We start from the raw sequence: 17,708 nt of genomic DNA on the forward strand, positions 1-17,708 counted from the left end.
GTCTGGACCTTCTCTTGGGAGACTGTGTGAATCCAAGAAGTAAATGAAGTTATTTTAAAAACATTATATGTGTTGGTTATACTCAATTGAAGAGGGCTTGCAGCCCACTCATCTTGGCCGACCACACAGCGCTTGGTTGTCTTTATATGTATTTCTTCCATTGCATCAGAGAGAACCGATTTCAGTGAACCAGATGAATCATTGGAATCCAAAGTACTAAATATCTTTCACACCCTTCTAGAGTAGAACATGGCTTTTAACCCTTTGAAGCCTGAGAAAATTGGTTTGATTTATTTCAAAAACATGGCAAGAAGGCAACAAGGAACTTAAAAGACATGACAAAAACTGGTAAAGACATTAGTAAAAACATTACAAGAAAATTACCTGAAAATAAGCAAAAAACAAAAAACAGAAAACTATAAAAAAAAAAAAAAGAAAATGACTGAAATTTCAAAAATATATTTGAATACATTTTTTCCTATAACACAATTTTTGATTAGAAATACATATATATTTGTACATTTTCTCTATTTTGCTGAGAATTTTCTAATAACCTCCCCCTTTCAAACTAATTTTCAGGTCATTATCACCTTTGACTTATTTCTAGCGGTTTGTGGGACATTTCTTGTTCAGTTTGTCTTTGCTTTTTTCTCCATGTTTTCCCCCCAGAGAAATCAAACCAATTTGCTCGGGTTTCAAAAGGATTAAATAGCTTGTGAAAGGTGTTGTAACGCAGCACAAGAAAACTGGTGCTGATCCTTATTTCAAAGGGTTTAAGTGTCATGAACAGATCTGCTAACTTCTTTTAGTTTTTTCTCAAAAATAACTTAAATTAAAGCCCATTAATCAGTAGTTTTGCTTGTGACCAACCCACCGAGTCATCCCCAAAACCTACAGTCAGCCAAAGCTCCACTGAGATTATTTGGCATCTTTTAGCTCATTGTTTGGTTGTTTTGGTTTTTATTCACGTAAAATTTACTGTGTACAGACTGCATGAATGTATTAAATGTTTTAAAACAGAGCAAAACAATTTATTGTTGTCAAAACTGACACAGCTGGACTGTGGCTTGAACCAGAGTTGGCAAAAATACAGTATGAATCTTTTAGACTCATTCATGGTGTTTTTGGTTATCGTTGTGCCAGGAGTTCACAGGTTATTTTTCCAGGCTTGCAGGAAAACAAATTGCTGTGCCTACAGTCCACAGTGCCCACCATCTGGGGTCCCAGCCAATCTCGAAAATGAGTTAAAAAGGTACAGAATAAAACCAATTCAAGCTTAATAAAGAGAATATCTAAGTAATAAAAATGTGTGTTTTCCAAAATGAATAGACATGAAGGGCCCAGTCTCCCATCACCATAGCTATTATTTGCTTGGTGACTGAGAATCCCAGGCAGCCAATTACAGGGCCCGTCAAACTGTCAATCACCACAAAGCAATTCATAGAAATCAAACAGTAAACTGTCACAGTGACATTATCAGGTGCTGAGGAGAGAGAAAAGAGGATGCTCGAGCACCAATTAAAGGAGCTGGATGCGTTGCTAAGGAGGAATACAGACAATGTTGACTCTGAAAATTGAGGAAGATGGAAAGAAAACTAACCTACAACCCCATGACATTTTCAACACATGTCGGCAGCTCATCTTTTATTCCCCAATTTACTCAGAAATTGTGCAATAAAGTGGCTTAACATGAAATGTGTCACCACCTGTTGCACTGTTGCACAGCGGTGGCTTTGTCAACTAGACAGGTGCGGCCCGACAAACGTGATCATCACTCCTTAAAAGCGGAATCTGGAAGGCCAGTCATTGGTGTAGGATATATGCAAATAATCATGAAAGATGTTACTCGTTGATGAATTTGCCCTGCTCTTATTGTTAAAGGTTTTTTTTTGGTCTTTATGACATTTTCACACTGGATGCAGTACCATCCTGATATACCATGCTGCATAGTGGCCTGTCAGCAATTACCATTCACACCAGAAGCACATTTATCTGAACTGGCCAACAAAAGATTCTGATCTTTTCTAAGCACACATACAGTACTGTATGTGCATGTGTGCGTGTGTGTTCACTCGTCCCTCTAGCTCTCTGTTTAGATACAACTGACAAATATGTGTTAGCACTGGATGCATACTTGATCATTAATTAGATCATTTATATCATATCTAAAATATACTTTGTATCATTAAGAACTGATTATCAGTGTATTTTTTTGTCAGATTCACTTGCAGCTCGCAGAAAATATATGCCAGAAGCCAAGACCAATGCTTGGCAATGCCAGGCGGCCACAGACCAGGGGGCCAGTGCATATCCTGTGTCAACAGGCCAATTGGTTAACATGGGCGCAAAAAATCTGTGCTCCTCACGATGATTTTGCTCTCTTCCAGTGTGAACCCTGCGTTTCTCTATAAATCCGGTACAAGCATGCTTCAGATGGAGCAAACGTCTCTTTTTTTTACCCTTTTTATCATTCTGTGTCCCCTCTCTAAATTTTACATTTTGTGAGTCAGTGATCACAGCGCAAGCTTGTCATGATTTTTTTTTTTTTTTTTGCCTCAGCAGCAGTTTGAGGCATTTGAGTTGCAGGATGCTTAATTATTGATCTGTTGATCTGGTCAGAGCTGATTAGATCAGATTGATAGATGAGAGGAGCAGCTTCTGCAGAGGGAAGAAAGGCAAACTCTTAAACACAGCACAAAGAACGTTTCGCTTTCACTTTCATCTGTGCCCAGGTTATACTGACACACCGAGTGGTGTAATAATTAACCAAATGCTCCAGTAGTGCTCCTAATGAACAGCCCAGCTCCAAAAGTATAAAATCAATATGTTGTGGCAAATGTTTTAAATGTTGTGGGCCGCTACAAATAAATAAATGTGTGGGAAACCCTGGTGCAGAAAGTGAGTTGTTATTTTAATTTTGTCTTGTATTTAGGTGTAAACTGAAGAGTGGGGTATGGTCAAAATAAGTCAGCTTGTAAGAGCTTGGTCAAAGATAACGTCTATAGAGAGACCATGGATGAAGAATATATGTTGAATTATTAACTGCATTGTCTGCTTGGGAGTGGGTGGTATAGAAAGGAGAGTTAAATTTTTACTTCACTATATCCACAATCTCTATGTGGATGTTTGTATCAGATCCATCTGCATCCAGCATGTATGCACCAGCCTCTGCTTGTCCTTGTCTTTGCCTGTCCTTCAGTTTTACATGTTGGCGAACCAATTGAGATGCCTGTTTTCTCATATTCTGTGGACAAACCTAGAAGCTAACGTCACCATGATTCCCCTGTCAAATAACCTAAGGGATTTTCCCATTTGATTTTAGATCACTTCAGAAAAAAAGCTCTATGACAAACAAACACTTGTGATACTTCCACGTTTTGGTCACTGCGATAATCTTCACAAATAAACACACTTTTAGCATTTTTGGAGCATAAATGCAATCTCTGGACATAAATGACAATAAGATCTGCAACAGTACACTTCCACTACAATGCTGTAAAGCCTAGTTTGGCACAGATAGGCATATTGAAGTTCTGTGATCCCATTTCTTCTTGTTAGCAAGTTTTTAGTTCATAGTTAGTTTTTTAAGACAAAGCTTCAAAGTTTGCAAGTGGGTTATTTACTGACATTTTATTTCAAATAACAAAAAGTGGAAGTCTTGTAAGCTTGTTCTAACCACAGACCTTATTTGAGATGAGGGAATTGGAGGTGCTATAATACAGATTTCTGGGTTTTAGGACTCATTACTGGGGTTCTCTATAACTTATCAATTTTTGTGTCTTCACTGTCTGGTAACAGAATGCCTGACATCATGCCTCTGATCATTAAGTGTTCTCTGTGTATTTAATGGTCTGTTCATGCTGTTATTACATTTTGAGCCTTTGTTACATCTGATCTCATCAACTCGCATCCATCTGTTGGCTGCTATCTGTGCTCGGATTTTTCAGAAACACTGCAAATTCATTTAAAGGTTGGCGGGGGTGTTTATAATTGTGATCATGCCTGTTCTCTGTCATGCACACATGTAGAAATTATCTGGATTGTTTTCAGTCAGTGTGGCCTCCTGCTCTCATTTACAACAGCCCTGATCATCCATCAAATCAGACTTAACTTTTTCACCTCAATCTCCACTGCTTGTGTTTCCGACTTAGAGCTGAGTTGCGTGCTTCAAAAGATGAAGTAGCAAAGGATCAAAAGCTCTGCTCTCTGAACAAGCAGAGCAGTAATAAATCTGTCTGCGTGTAAGAGAAACAATAAGAGGGCACGAAGGTGAAAAAAGGTGTTCATGCTCCTGGTGATGGTTGCATACACGTGTGTGATTCCATGTGTACGTTTGTGTAGGTGAATGTGTGTCCTTATGCTGCACTGGCGTCACGGTTCTCTCCAGTGTATCTACCCTGTTTACTTTGTTCTTCTCTCCATCTTCCCCGTGCTGTGTTGGCTGCCTCTCGACTGGCAGCTTTCCAAAAAGAACAGCTTCCAATATTAGTGTGCTTGAATGCTCACAGACACACAGACACAGAGACACACACCATACATACATATACACACACACACACACTTTGAAAATGATCCTTAGACAATATTACTAAGTCTGGTAAAAGTAAAATTGGCTTGGACACAGCCGTCTCAAAATTGTGGCTCTGCCAGCGAAAGTTTTGCCATTCCTCTCCCAACTTTTTTTGACTAAAGTAAAATAAATACAGAGCTGTCCTGGTTTTATGAGAAGTATCAAATTCATTGCAGGATCTTTTCATCAGGGACAAACCTGACAGTCTGTGTAAGATCTGTACACTAGTTGTAGTAGGTTGCTCTGGATACAAGTCTAAAGCATTTTTTTTAAACCTAGTCCACCCCTGCTCATAGAACCAGGGTTATAGTTTGCAGTCTCTTTTGTCCATCACTGTGCACCATATCTTCACTGCCAGCTTGTCAAATACAGACTCTTGGTCAGTGGCCGTAAACGTCACATTATGATGCTCTACATACCCCTGCATGGGTTTTGGATGTTCAGACGGAATTTTGCGTTTCTTAGGATGGCGAAGGAACGGCCCGTCTTCTCTGCCTTACTCTGCCTCTGATAGACTTACCCTAACCTTAACCAATCCCACTCCTGTTGCCTAAACCTAGCCAATCCAACCAATGACGGCAACAAGTACTTGCCAAACACAGAGAGTGGGATGGAATTTGCCTTAGATGGTGTCTCAATTTACTTACATACATTGTCTCTTTATGAAAATGAAAAAAAAAACTGATTTTCACAGGAACTGTATCATTGTTGCTTGTTAAATGTGCACAGCCTGTTTTCAAAATAAACTCAGAATGCAGGTACAAAAAAACCCCAGTTTTTTAGTTTAGGCAACAACGGTTTTGCTTAAACATAGTTGAGTTTAATACTATCTTAATTTGGGCTGTCGAACGATTTATCTTTTCATTATTTGCAGAATTTCAATAGCTAATTGTGATAAATCACATTTTTAATCACGTCTACAATCCCATTATTTTGCATCACTTCAGATTGTCTTGATTAGGAATCAAATGATAGCAAAAAACTGCATTTGATGAGCATAAAGTGGATATGTTTGTAAAGTGGAGACTCATGGATATCCATAGAACCCATTTTCATTCCGATGTCCTAAGGTCAGAGGTCAAAGGACACCTGTGAAAATAACCATGGTGCCCTTCTATCCCCAAAATGTAGCCTTAATTTGAACATGAGTAAGCCCCCTTCCTGGGATGCTAGCATGACATGGTTTGTACCGCTGGATTCCTCAGGCCTTTTTTACTTTATGATATGATACCAGTCAAACACATGCGACTTGCGTCACTAGCGTATCATGCTACTCAAGCTAGCACATTGAGTTAAAAAAAAACTCGATTGACTTTTGGATTAAAACGTGAAACAAACAGTGGTCTCACCAGTCAGGAGTTTGTTTGACCTGCACCCCTCATGTGCCCCACACACTGTCTCGCTCTTCATACTATGTGAGGTGCTTAGAATGTCAAAAAATGCTGCTGCCCAGTGTGTCTCATACCTCAGCTAAAAGTTTCCTCCGTGCGTTGATGTTTGACGCAGAGCACCTGTGACCAAGCGACAGTATTTGGCGAGTTGGAATAAGATGAAAAATGTTAACATTTTACAATATCCAGAGATGCATAAATATGCAGCCTGAACTAGCCACGACTTATTGAAGTTACAGAGGGGTAACTTGGCCATTGCTTCAGGTTTACTGTCTCCAAGTATCTTAAAGGTGTTTTTTTTTGTACTTTAGGTGAGGACAGTTAATAGATATTGTCCCAGGGGTTCTAGCCACTGGACTATAGAGTCCTCTGTGCTGCAAATGTTGTTTTGGGGCAGCACTGAAGTTATTTGCTTGTTCTTGGTGTCATGGTTGTTCAGGCAGCCACGCATCCCTCTATTTTATGGTCTGCATTCGCCTGTCACTGTCTCATCTAATTAGTTACTGCCCTCAATGTGTATTCATTCCTTTTTCATGGCCAGACATGTGAGGTTGGAGGTGAGTAAGACATGTCGTTACCAAACTCTTCACATATGAGCTACCAGACATGGTTGCCCAGGGTAGTTTTACTTACACCAGAAAAGAGATACTGCTTGACCTATTTTAACCCCTTAGAACCTGGATTGTTGGTATCTTTCGAGAGCTTTTAAATTTCTGAGACCAGAGAAAATTGGTTTAACTTCTTTTGAAAACACGAGAAATAGGCAGTGACCAAGAAATATCTCTCAAATTGTAAAAAAAAAAATAAGTAAGAGGTGACAAGAAATTGACTTGAAAATTATCTGTAGAGATATAAGTAGATTTTTTTTTTATACTGTTTAACTCTACTAATAACTCTATTTATAATTCCTATGATTTTTTATTTAAAATTATGCAACAGAAAACACATTTTTAGAAGAAATTAATATGCTCAGGTTTCAAAAGGTTAAGAAAAATAGAGGTACTTTTAAAAGTTTGTCAATGATGCCTCACCAAATGTATGAGGTGCAATTGCTAAGCTTTTCAATTAATCTTTCAAGCTGTCTTTGAACTACACATTTTAGCTTTTTTTTTCTTTTCCTGAGGCCAACTTGCTGTAGAGACGTTGTTTTGGGAAGCGTGTGTGGCTCACGCGGTGTATGTGTCCAGCCAATCAGACCTGTGACCTGTAAAGCATATGGATACACAACATGGGAGTGTGTAGCAGGAATTTTACCTTGTGATTTAATATGTATGAGCTTGTGGAGACAGGTTGGGAGGTTAATGTAAAATCTAACCACAGTACCCTTGTACACACATATAGGTTTATTCTGCCTTTTCCCAGAATCATTAAACATTAACTGAGAGGGTAATTAATTAAGTACTTCTATGTCCAAATTACTTTTCTAACTGAAACAATAATGAAAGCTTCCATCACAATATAAGAGAAACCAAAGTCCAAACCATTAATGCAGACCATCTTTTCCGCCTGCACAATCCATGCCAAAACCTCCCTCAGTCCCTGTGCAATAGCCTCTCCGGTGTGCTCTTGAGGGGAAAAAATGCAGTTTGCAGACTTCTCATTGTTAAGTCACCACTGATATAATGAACTGCAAGGTTCATATAAGGCTCTGTTGTCGGAAAATATTCAGCTTTCTTCAGATCCTTTGGGTTCTCTCTTCACATTTGGTATACAGAACACGCAGCATGCAGCTTTTAAGAAACAATTGCAAGAGGGGATTATATAACATTTGTTAAGGGTATTAATCATTTTCTTTAAACCCCTGTTGTGTGCGGCATTGATGGGAACCCTGTCTTTTCTAGAGTAATAAGTGACGGCCTCTGTACTCTCCGTGTGCCTCTGGGAGATTCATAGACACAGAGATACATTAAACCGTATCTGTTCTGCTGGTGTTGGAAGTAATGAACGGATCGTGTGTAAAGAAATGAGACAATAGTTCACTTATTTTTATAGCGTTTATTAATATGAATATTTTGTCCTATGAGACTGTGAGTGCTCCCACTTCCATTCAGTCAGCGTTGTCCTTGAAACTACTGTATAACATGTTCTTTTACCTTTCTACAGTGTCTTAGCATATTGCATGAGGTCGCTGCCTACAGCATGCTATTGAAGTCGTGGTATAGCACAAGGTCATTATTTATTCACAGTAAATAAGGGTAAATAAAGGTAGGACTTTTGTAGCAGTGCTTTTTAGGTAAAAGTAGAGAGAAGGTCACACACTGTACTTCACAAGAAGTGGTGAATTCCCTTTAAAGGTCCAGTGTGTACAATTGAGGGGCATATATAGGCAGAAATAGAATATAATGTAGTGAGTTTATTTTCTTAAGGGTATAATCACCCTAAGATAAGAAATGTGTTTTTGTTACCTTAAAATGTAAAGTCTTTATCTAAGGAGCAGGCCCTCATTCACAGAGTATACCCAAAGGGCAACTCTAAGGCTAAAAACTAAGCCAATATGGAAGAGCTAAACCTGTAATTCATCAAATGGCCACTTGAGGCTGGCTTCAAAACAGTAAATCCTCACAGAACCCTAGCTAATTTCAACGTTCATGACAACTGTCTGGGGGGGATTTATTTCTATTTTTTTAAATAATTCACCCGTTTATATTTTATTGAAGCCCAAAGTTACACATTTTTAAGGGCAGGCCACTTGAGTGACAGACTGTCTGTGAGTAGTCGCTACTGGTCACTGCAGACTGTGAGTGAGATTCACCCCTCGCTCCTCTACAGCTCCAACCTCTCATCAAAATATGGTCACCTGTGGCTCCAAAAAACAGAGATGGAGTCGGCCAAAATGCCAAAATCGAGGCTTCAAAACAACAGTCCACATTCCAGTGGGTGACATCACAGTAGCTGCTTCCATTAATTATGAGGTCTTTGGTTGCACCGCATGTTTCTACAGGGACCAGGAATGGACAAACCAAACACTGGTTCTAGATAGGGCCATTTGTGTTTTCATGTCGACCACCGTAGTTAGCAGCATCAGAAAAACATGACATTTTTTTTTATTCAACATGAACTTCATTTTTAACATGAAACAACTTTATTCTGTGTTTTTACAGGTTTAAATCACTGGGTCCATTTGTTTAGAAGATGAAGAGACATCTGCGGACAATCAGGCTCCCGCTAAAAACCTCCTGAACGTCTGCATTTGAGGTTATCAGAGGAAAAAGGTGAGCACACATTAGCAGGTGCTGCTCTAGCAGCCCGTCTATGAAGTGCCAAATAGAATTAGAGAAACACTGATTTGTAACGTGAAATGCTATACTAAGTGTTTATACTGCTTTAAATCTCCTGTTCAATTTGTTTTGGAGAGAAAGAGCCCTCTTAATTCAGCTCTTGCTACAAAACCTCCTGAACAATGAAAACTGAGAATCCTAGGCAGGAGTTTACATTTGACACTTAGAAGAAGTTTCAGCTGGTTGTGCTCTGGATTCCAATGAATGCTATACATTGCTCCTTTAACAGGCTTTGTGGGGTGCTCTGCTGGGTTACTAACATTTGTTGTATTGGTATATAAGTTATATATGTTCTTTGCAAATCAGGACAAATCCAACAATCCACACTGACTATATTCAGTATATATGTTTGTTATACTTCACCTTTGAACAGCATCCTGTAACTCCAGCAGGTTTGAGGTTAGAAGTATTTGCCTCTTCTCATAGCGTTAGGGTTTCAATGAGTAACCTTCGATCGGTGTCACACTGTTTCCCCCTAATGGATCCTGCCACGATCCCCTGTTGTGACACCAACGCGGCAAGAAATGGCCATGAACCTGATGACTGAAGAGCTGGCCAGCCCTCAAGGACAACACTATGTGGGGGATGAAAAGGCAGATGGGGCGCACTCAATACAGCCTGACTGATCATGCACAGTAGGCACACAACACTCATCCACACTCATCTGAGGGCAGGGAGGGGTTGCATCAAATATACAGAATCTGTCCTCAAGAACCACACAAGGATAAATGTGCCCACTAGGCCTTAAGCTTTCAATACCAGTCATTCACGCTAAGGCAAGGAGGTGGCGGTAAGCTACTTTTGTCATTCCACTCACAGATTTAGCACTTCCCTCAACCAAAGTCTGTTGTTCCACATGCAGAGATCTTTCACTTGCTTTGTCGAAGAGTCAGAGCCAGCATTAAGGCTCTCTTCAAAGGGAGCAACTTAAGGGGAATCTCTTCAGCGGGCTCATATGGCTCACAAGAGGGAGACCTGAGCAGAACGGGTAGCTCCCAGTGGAGACCAGATGGGTGAAGAGTTAACTCACCCAAGGCAGAAACGATTTTAGGAGAGGGTGACTGAACATTGGCCTCTCACCATAACCGAAATGACAGAGGGAAATTGCCCTCTATCAACAGAGGCTGGATGAAAGACAAGACTGAAGAGATCAAACAAGGACAAAGGGCTGAGCTTTTTTTCCCCACAACACCTGAATCCACCCATTGCCTTACAATTTAAACTTCAGTGCTGGAGAACAATGCCATCGGTGCTCAAAAAAGTAAATTTTCTTTTAATTTTCTTTTCCCATATAATCTTGCGTTGATAACAGCTCAACTTCTAAATAAATTGCTTTATTTCTGACTCTCAAAGCACAAGTAGTTACACTTTTACATGGATAGTTAGGTAATAGCTGAGGCAGGAGGCATTATATTTTTGGGTTGTCTGTCCATCTGTGTGATTCTTGTGAACGGCGAAGCATTTAGGGGATTTCTTCAAATTTTGCACAAACATCCACTTGGACTCAAAAGTGAACAATTGAGAATTTGGTGGTTGAATTTGGTTTTTCAAAAACACTTTTTTAGCTGTATGTCATATCTCAGGAACAGAAGAGGAGACTTTTGGTCAGATACTGAATTGGTGACTCTACTTTTGGGTGTCCACCTTGAAACTGGAAGCTATGTGCAAAGCATCCATGTATGTAAACTGTAACTACAACTTGAGTGGTGCGCAGAGGCGTAAAACCCTGAGGCATTCATTTTGGTTTTTCCCTTTGTGCTTTTCATTAGAAATATCACATATGGTGATAACATCAAATTAAAGCAATGGCCAATGGCAAAAATCTATTTTATCATCTTGTTTCTCTTCTAAATTGACTGAAAGATAGCCTTTGACATACATAATTAGTTATTATTCAGCGTACTTCTAATCATTACTCAAAAAATGATCCCTAACCCAATAAAATCATGAAATAATTACATATTCCAAGACCATACAGGGAACAGATGCAAGTATAGGATTTTTTATCCGTTTTGGTTCAAAATAAGGATATGCGCTGATCCGTCTGGCTCCATTTATATTGGGCATGAAACATTGACAACCTAAGATATAGGTGGTATGCTGGGACTTTATAACCACCGCACCTTGAGCCGAAATGAATGAAATCCCCGGTTGTGGCTTGAGGGCCTGAAAAACAATCTGGACCTCAGAGGTGACAGCCCATGGATAAATAATGTAAATACTAAGAGACAACCTTTTATTGAAGTTTTTTGTGTGAGGGGACTGCAAATGACTATAGTGAGCACCCCTGTGCCATGGGATAAAGTGCTGTCACTGCACAGTGTATGAAGGGCCTCAAGTGACATTTGTCAGTGAGACTGAGTAGCATTCTAAATTAAGTATATAACCTTTATGAAATGATAATCAATCATTTGTCGTCAAGCATCTGCAACACAAAACCATTAAATCACAGTATGATATTGTGTAGATGAATGTTTTATTTGTTAAAATGGAGGCATAGCTTCGTCAGTTTGGTCGCATTATTCTGTTTTAAAGTTGCTGTGGACACATCTGCGGAGTCTGGAACCAATAAGTCTGCCCACTGTTTGTGCATCCCCCCCAAGGACATTTTTCACATCATAATCGTAGCTCTCCTCCACATGCTATCGAATGCTGGTCTGAATTGTTTCCGATTAGTCATGTAAAGGAGAAGAATTTCCTCACTTCAATCTAAGTTAGTCTTTACAAAAGAAATAGCAGTGATAGATACTGCATACTTCAATTTAAAAAAGATTAACGTGAGCGCTCAGCTTCACAAAAGTTCTTTCAGAGATTCGCAAATATTGACGTAAATGCTAGAAAACTTTAAACAATTGCGATTATGATAGATGCTTGATTTCACAGTAAGTAACATCTGCTACCAAACTCACTTTGTTTGAGGCCTGTGGGTGTCTATTGACTGCTTGTGGCTCACATTTTTAAGAGAGATTTATGAGAGAATAGCAACGCCCACAGCACAAATAGCCACTGTGGACACCAGCCACAAAGTTGGATGTTAGTTTAACTCTTTTTGATGAAGTCAGAGGAAAAGTGTCCTATTTTGAGAGGAGAAATAAGTTGTGCATCTATGCGATTTTATAATATAACAAACTGTGTGTGCTACATTGCAAAATGAGAAACACAGTGTATCTATTAATGAATAATTTGATATGTGGTTCGAAATTAGACTGTATCAATTTAAATCCAAGTGTAAATAATGTAATGCCACACTTTTCTCCTTTGTTCCTCCTCAGTCACAACCCCACTTCCTTTGTGACTATTAGTTGTAGTTCCCCACTATAGCCTCTTTAAGTAATGGATGTAGCTACTGTGAGATCACCCATTGGTTTGTAGACTGCTCGAAGCCCTGAGTTCAGCTTTCAGGGCATTGCCATCTCTTTTTAGGAGCCAGAAGTGACCATATTTAGACGAGAGGCAGGAGCTCTATAGTGGTGAGTCATGGATCTGACTGGTAGACGCAGGTGAGCAGGCTTGGACTGGCTAATCAATTCTGGCAAATGCCAAATGGGCCGTTCCACCTTGTGGGCTGCAGGGGCGCCACCAGCTATGTAGAAAAAAAAATTTTATGGAGAAAATAAACCAGAAAGATCTGCAGGCAGCGGCCCACTTGGTGCTGGGACAGCCTTCATTTGGGGTTACACGGCCCCAAATGTGTGAATAGTCTACCTAGGTGCAGTGGTACAGGCCGTTGTCACCATCCCCCCAACACAGCTTGAAGCTAAGGGGGATGGTTGGTTTGTAGCAGTGGGCTGGTCCACAGGTAAAATGCCAGGGCCGTATTTTGTTCCCAGTCCGACCCTGCGGGTGAGGCCTTGTGGACAGCCTGTCACTCAAGTAGCCTGCCCTTAAATATGCATAAAATTCACTTCTTGTACAGTTTTCATTAATGTTGCAATTAGCTATAGAGACCAAAATCGTTATTTGTATCAGTCTGTAATTATGCTTATTTCTGTTTTAAAGTTGGGCATTTTAACATGGGGGGTCTATGGAGAATGACTCGCTTTTGGAGTCAGCCTCAAGTGGCCATTTAAGAAATTGCAGTTTTTGGCACTTACACGTTGGCTTCATTTTACAGCCCTGAAAGTTGCTGATGGGTGTGTTAGAGGTGTGACTCAATCAGAGGTGACTTGTATATAAACTCTGAAATGTAAAAAGGCACTTGTGTAACACACACAACTTAAATAAGTGTTCAAAGCATCACGTTTCTGTTTAAACAAAATGTTTTGCTACATTTCGGCCGGGCTGAATGCACCCCTGTTCCATCTCCCCTCAACAGCCCTGCAGTCACCTGAGCTCCTGCTCACTCACCTGCTCAGCTGCTTTCAATCCCTCATTAGTCTCTCACTATTTATACTGGTCCACTTCCTTTGTTTTTGCGTTGGTTCATCATCGTGTGCTGTTGAGAGTTTTTCTTCACTGTTACTTGACCTTTGTTACCTGTCATTTGGACTCTGCCTGCTATTCATTTTCAAACAATCACCAGGTTTATTCCAGATGAACTGCGCTTCGCCTGGAAAGTTGACGAGCTCAGGCAGCAGCAGGGTGCTGCGACAAAAAGCTGTGGTCAAGTCAGGCAGTTTCCAGCAGTGTTCACTCACATCCTATTAGATTTTGATTTGTTAAATATTATAAGACACATTCATCAGTTTGTTCACAGTCTCCTGTTGTTTTAATTATGACAGAGTAGCCTATTTAAAATGCTTTACAGGCGATCTGTAATTTCTGTTCATGGTTCAGCCTCCAGTTTACATGAATTCTCATGTAAATTAGCATCATATCAGTTTGATACTGTATTTAAATCAGTCGAGCAGACCTGCCCCCCTCCAACTACATAAATAAACTGAAAACATTAATAGGAAAAACAAAAAGGAAAGAAATATAATAGCTCTCATCAGTCAGATATAGTCGGGGCTCCACATATGAACAGATTTTATCTTAAGAATCCTCACATCCCACTTAACAGAAGTCTTTGTGTCACTATTACTTGAGTTATTAAAACAGTCCAGTGTCAATATACGATATACTATGTACAGTTTATAATCTGTGATAAAAATGAATTTAGTCTCTCTGACTACTAAACTTCATCATCAGCCACACAACATGTATTAATTTAACAAGACAAACCATCAAATCAGACTAATAAATCAAAATCTCTGCAACTCAACCAAAATGACAATAATATTTTTGAGTTAATATCTAAACCGATCATTTACTAGATCAGATGGGGGGGGGGGTGTTAAAGAAGACTATATTTATAATTCTCTGAAATATATATTTAAAATTCTGTTACAGAACAAAAGTTTTTTGAGCAGTTTTTTGACTTCTTTTTAAAAAATATATAATATAAATATATAAATATATAAATAAATATATAAATATATACTAATATTAAAATTCATAATATGATAGTTTGCTTGTTTTCAGGTAACTTTCTAGTATTTTTATAAATTAAAAAATATGAATATTGAATATAAAGTATACATTTCTTGTTGTTTCTTGTTTCTTTTCTTGGTAAGTTGCCCGTAGCACTCTTCCCATGTTTTAAATGGAAATCAAGCCAATTTTTTGTTCTATTAATGACATGAACACAGATGTATGTAAATGATCTCTTCATTTTGAGAATGAGCTTGCACAGATTAGAGATTTATCAAGCAAACAGTTGACACACAAATGTTGCTCCTTCTGTCCGGAGGGCTGATAAATACAGCATTTACATATCATAATTTTCCATCCTATGCATTTACAGACATACGTTATGACTTTGATGAATGATATCCGTTCTAATTAATCTCAGCGATTAACTTTAATAATTAGAGAAACAAGATGACCTGACCTAATTTACCTTGAACGTTCAAAAGCGGGTACAGCGCTGATAAGGGACTTGCTGCACTAGTTGTATCAAGTCCCTTCGTATTCATATTTGGTCTCATGATTCAGTGTGCCGAGTCTAATCAACACATCGTCTCTCTCCTTTTCCCTTGATGTGCCCCAACAAAAGCTTCAGGATACGCAGTTTCAAACAAGAAAGGACGTATCATTCTACAGCAGTTTATTACAGCCAAAGATCCCATTCACACATCAATTTTGAGAGTCACCTTCAATACTTCAAAAAAGCCTCTAGTGGAAATTATCTTGTGCACAATTGAAAAAAAAATATATAAGGAACACTAAAGAATAACAAATGAAGCATCCTTCTTGATAAATTGACTCTATTGAATTCCTCTCCAAGTAATTATACTTGAACACTTATTGTTATATTGTTATATTTGTTCAATAGGCATCTGGCTCAGATGGGGAGGCTGCTCTGATGCCAGGTCACATGTGGACATTTTTGCTTTTTTTTTGTAGTGTAACACAATGAGAAGCAATGACAATTCAAGTTTACTGAGGTGTATATTGAGTATCAACGTGACTGATTTTACACCTCAAGAGTAGCATACAGGATAAATAATTCAAAGACTTAATTTGCAGGCATGAAATGCTCATACACTAACAACATTGGCCTCGCTGAAAGTGTAATGAGAGGAGACTTTTTTTATGTTAATTTTTGTCATTTGTTTTCTACAGTTTGGATGCAGTTGGTTTTGATGCCTGCTCCAAATTAAATGTGGAGATACATTCAGTTAGTGGACATTTAAAGTTAAGCGTCTATGACAAGTTTAACCCCAAGTTTAACCTCTTCTCTTTTAACAATAATAATAAAAAAAATCTGCAGTCTTGTACTCCATGCCTGCCTTAATGTCAGCAGTGTTCAGGTACGGGAAGCATGCAGGGCTCAAACTACAAGGACAGAGGCAAAATGAACTGATTGGAAGGGAGCAAGACGCTGGATGCAGATGTCTAATGAATGAATTAATTTTGACTACCTTTGACTAAGAGATAGCTGATAGCAAATGAAGCTAGACACATATCATCTTTGACTTAATGTGAAATGCTCTCTCTGAAGCTGGTCATCCAAACGTTTATTTATAAAATTTCATTATTTTTGGAGACAACCAGCTGAAAACAAATTTTGGGCTGTTTCACGTGTCGTCTTTCAAACTAATTGCAAGAAAAGATCAAAAATACACATTTACGAGTTTGTTTTAGTTCAGATTTCTGTTATGATAATATATACAAAAAGTGCAAATTTAATTAGATAAAGCTTCGTTTGCATATTTAAACCTAAAATTTCAGAAAACTTTTAATACCAAAATCGAATTGCTTCAATATAAGTGATCAGTTGGGGAAGTCTCACTGTGATATCTATTTGTAAAATTATTTTCCTGTAATTTGTACATCTCTTTAAGGGCTATTGTCTTAAAATGAGTTTTTTTTTTCTTTCTAAAACCTCAACTTCAGTAAAACTTACATACACCAGATTTTCCAGCTTTATTCCCATCAATATCCTGAAGGTTTTTATGGCTGGGTTTGTTCATGTATCATTCATATCCTGTTTTAAATAACATTTTATTCTTAAAATATTGCCAAAATGTGTGGACTGATTTAAAGAGATATCTAAAATCCTCTCTGTAAAAACCTATGACTCTAATATGTCAACAAAGTTAAACAATACATTTTATCTGACTTTATCTAAAGTGTGTAGAGTATATAAATGTGTACTAATTAGACCATATTTTATTAGATAATGCCTTATTTAAATATGTAAACATAGATTTTCACAAAAATTGTAATACAAAAACAAACTGCTTTACAAATTGCTTTAATATCTATTAGTTAACATTTTTTACCCCGTCACCTGTAATTTTATATATCTTTAAAGGCTGTTTTTCCTTGAAATTAGCTTTCTTCTCATAGTCTGAACCAAAAATCTCCACTTCAATAACTTTTACATACACCAAACTTTCCAGATTTATTCCGATCTTTATTCTGAAGGTTTTACAGAGGGTTTTTTTTTTCATATACCTGTATCATTCATAGCCTGATTCCTATAACATTTTACTCCCAAAAACTTGGCCAAATTGGATTTTCTATGGAGGTTGACATTTTATGATTTATGCAATGATAAATAGAGATATATAATTCACTTTGTAAAAGTCTTTGTGTATGATTTGTGTGAAAAAATAATTTTCAACCTAGCTTTATCCAATGTTTAGATTTTTGATAACTAATGTGTGTTTAATTAGATAATACCTTATTTGAATATTTAAACATAAAATGTCATAAAATTTACAATACAAAATTAATTAAGTAATAAATTTGGGAATCATTGTGATATTTATTAGTTAAAAATTGTACCTTTTTCACCTGGGGTGTCTCCCCTTTAGGGGCAAACAATGACCACTGCAAAAGTGCAAGTGTCTCCAGCAGATACTGTATCAAGAAGACAGGAGGAAAACATTGCCAAGTCATTCTGGTGTCAGCGGTGGGGACAAAATGATTAAAGGTCTTGACCATTGGAAGCTCTCTGGAGCCCCAAGAAAAAGAAAG

General features: G+C 38.2%; 1 long non-coding RNA gene across 4 annotated transcripts in view; it reads left to right on the forward strand.

The window, feature by feature from the left end:
* Positions 1-17,708, forward strand: part of LOC148190379 (uncharacterized) — a 156,721-nt gene that overhangs the window by 104,969 nt on the left and 34,044 nt on the right. For all 4 annotated transcript variants that reach the window (XR_015777430.1, XR_015777429.1, XR_015777432.1 and 1 more), the window contains exon 4: positions 9,063-9,173. This is a non-coding gene — a long non-coding RNA (uncharacterized LOC148190379). The remainder of the gene's footprint in view (positions 1-9,062; positions 9,174-17,708) is intronic.

This window comes from Plectropomus leopardus, chromosome 1, assembly GCF_026936395.1.
Source record: "Plectropomus leopardus strain MGB_pleo_1.0 chromosome 1, ASM2693639v1, whole genome shotgun sequence".
Classification (NCBI taxonomy): Eukaryota; Metazoa; Chordata; class Actinopteri; order Perciformes; family Serranidae; genus Plectropomus; species Plectropomus leopardus.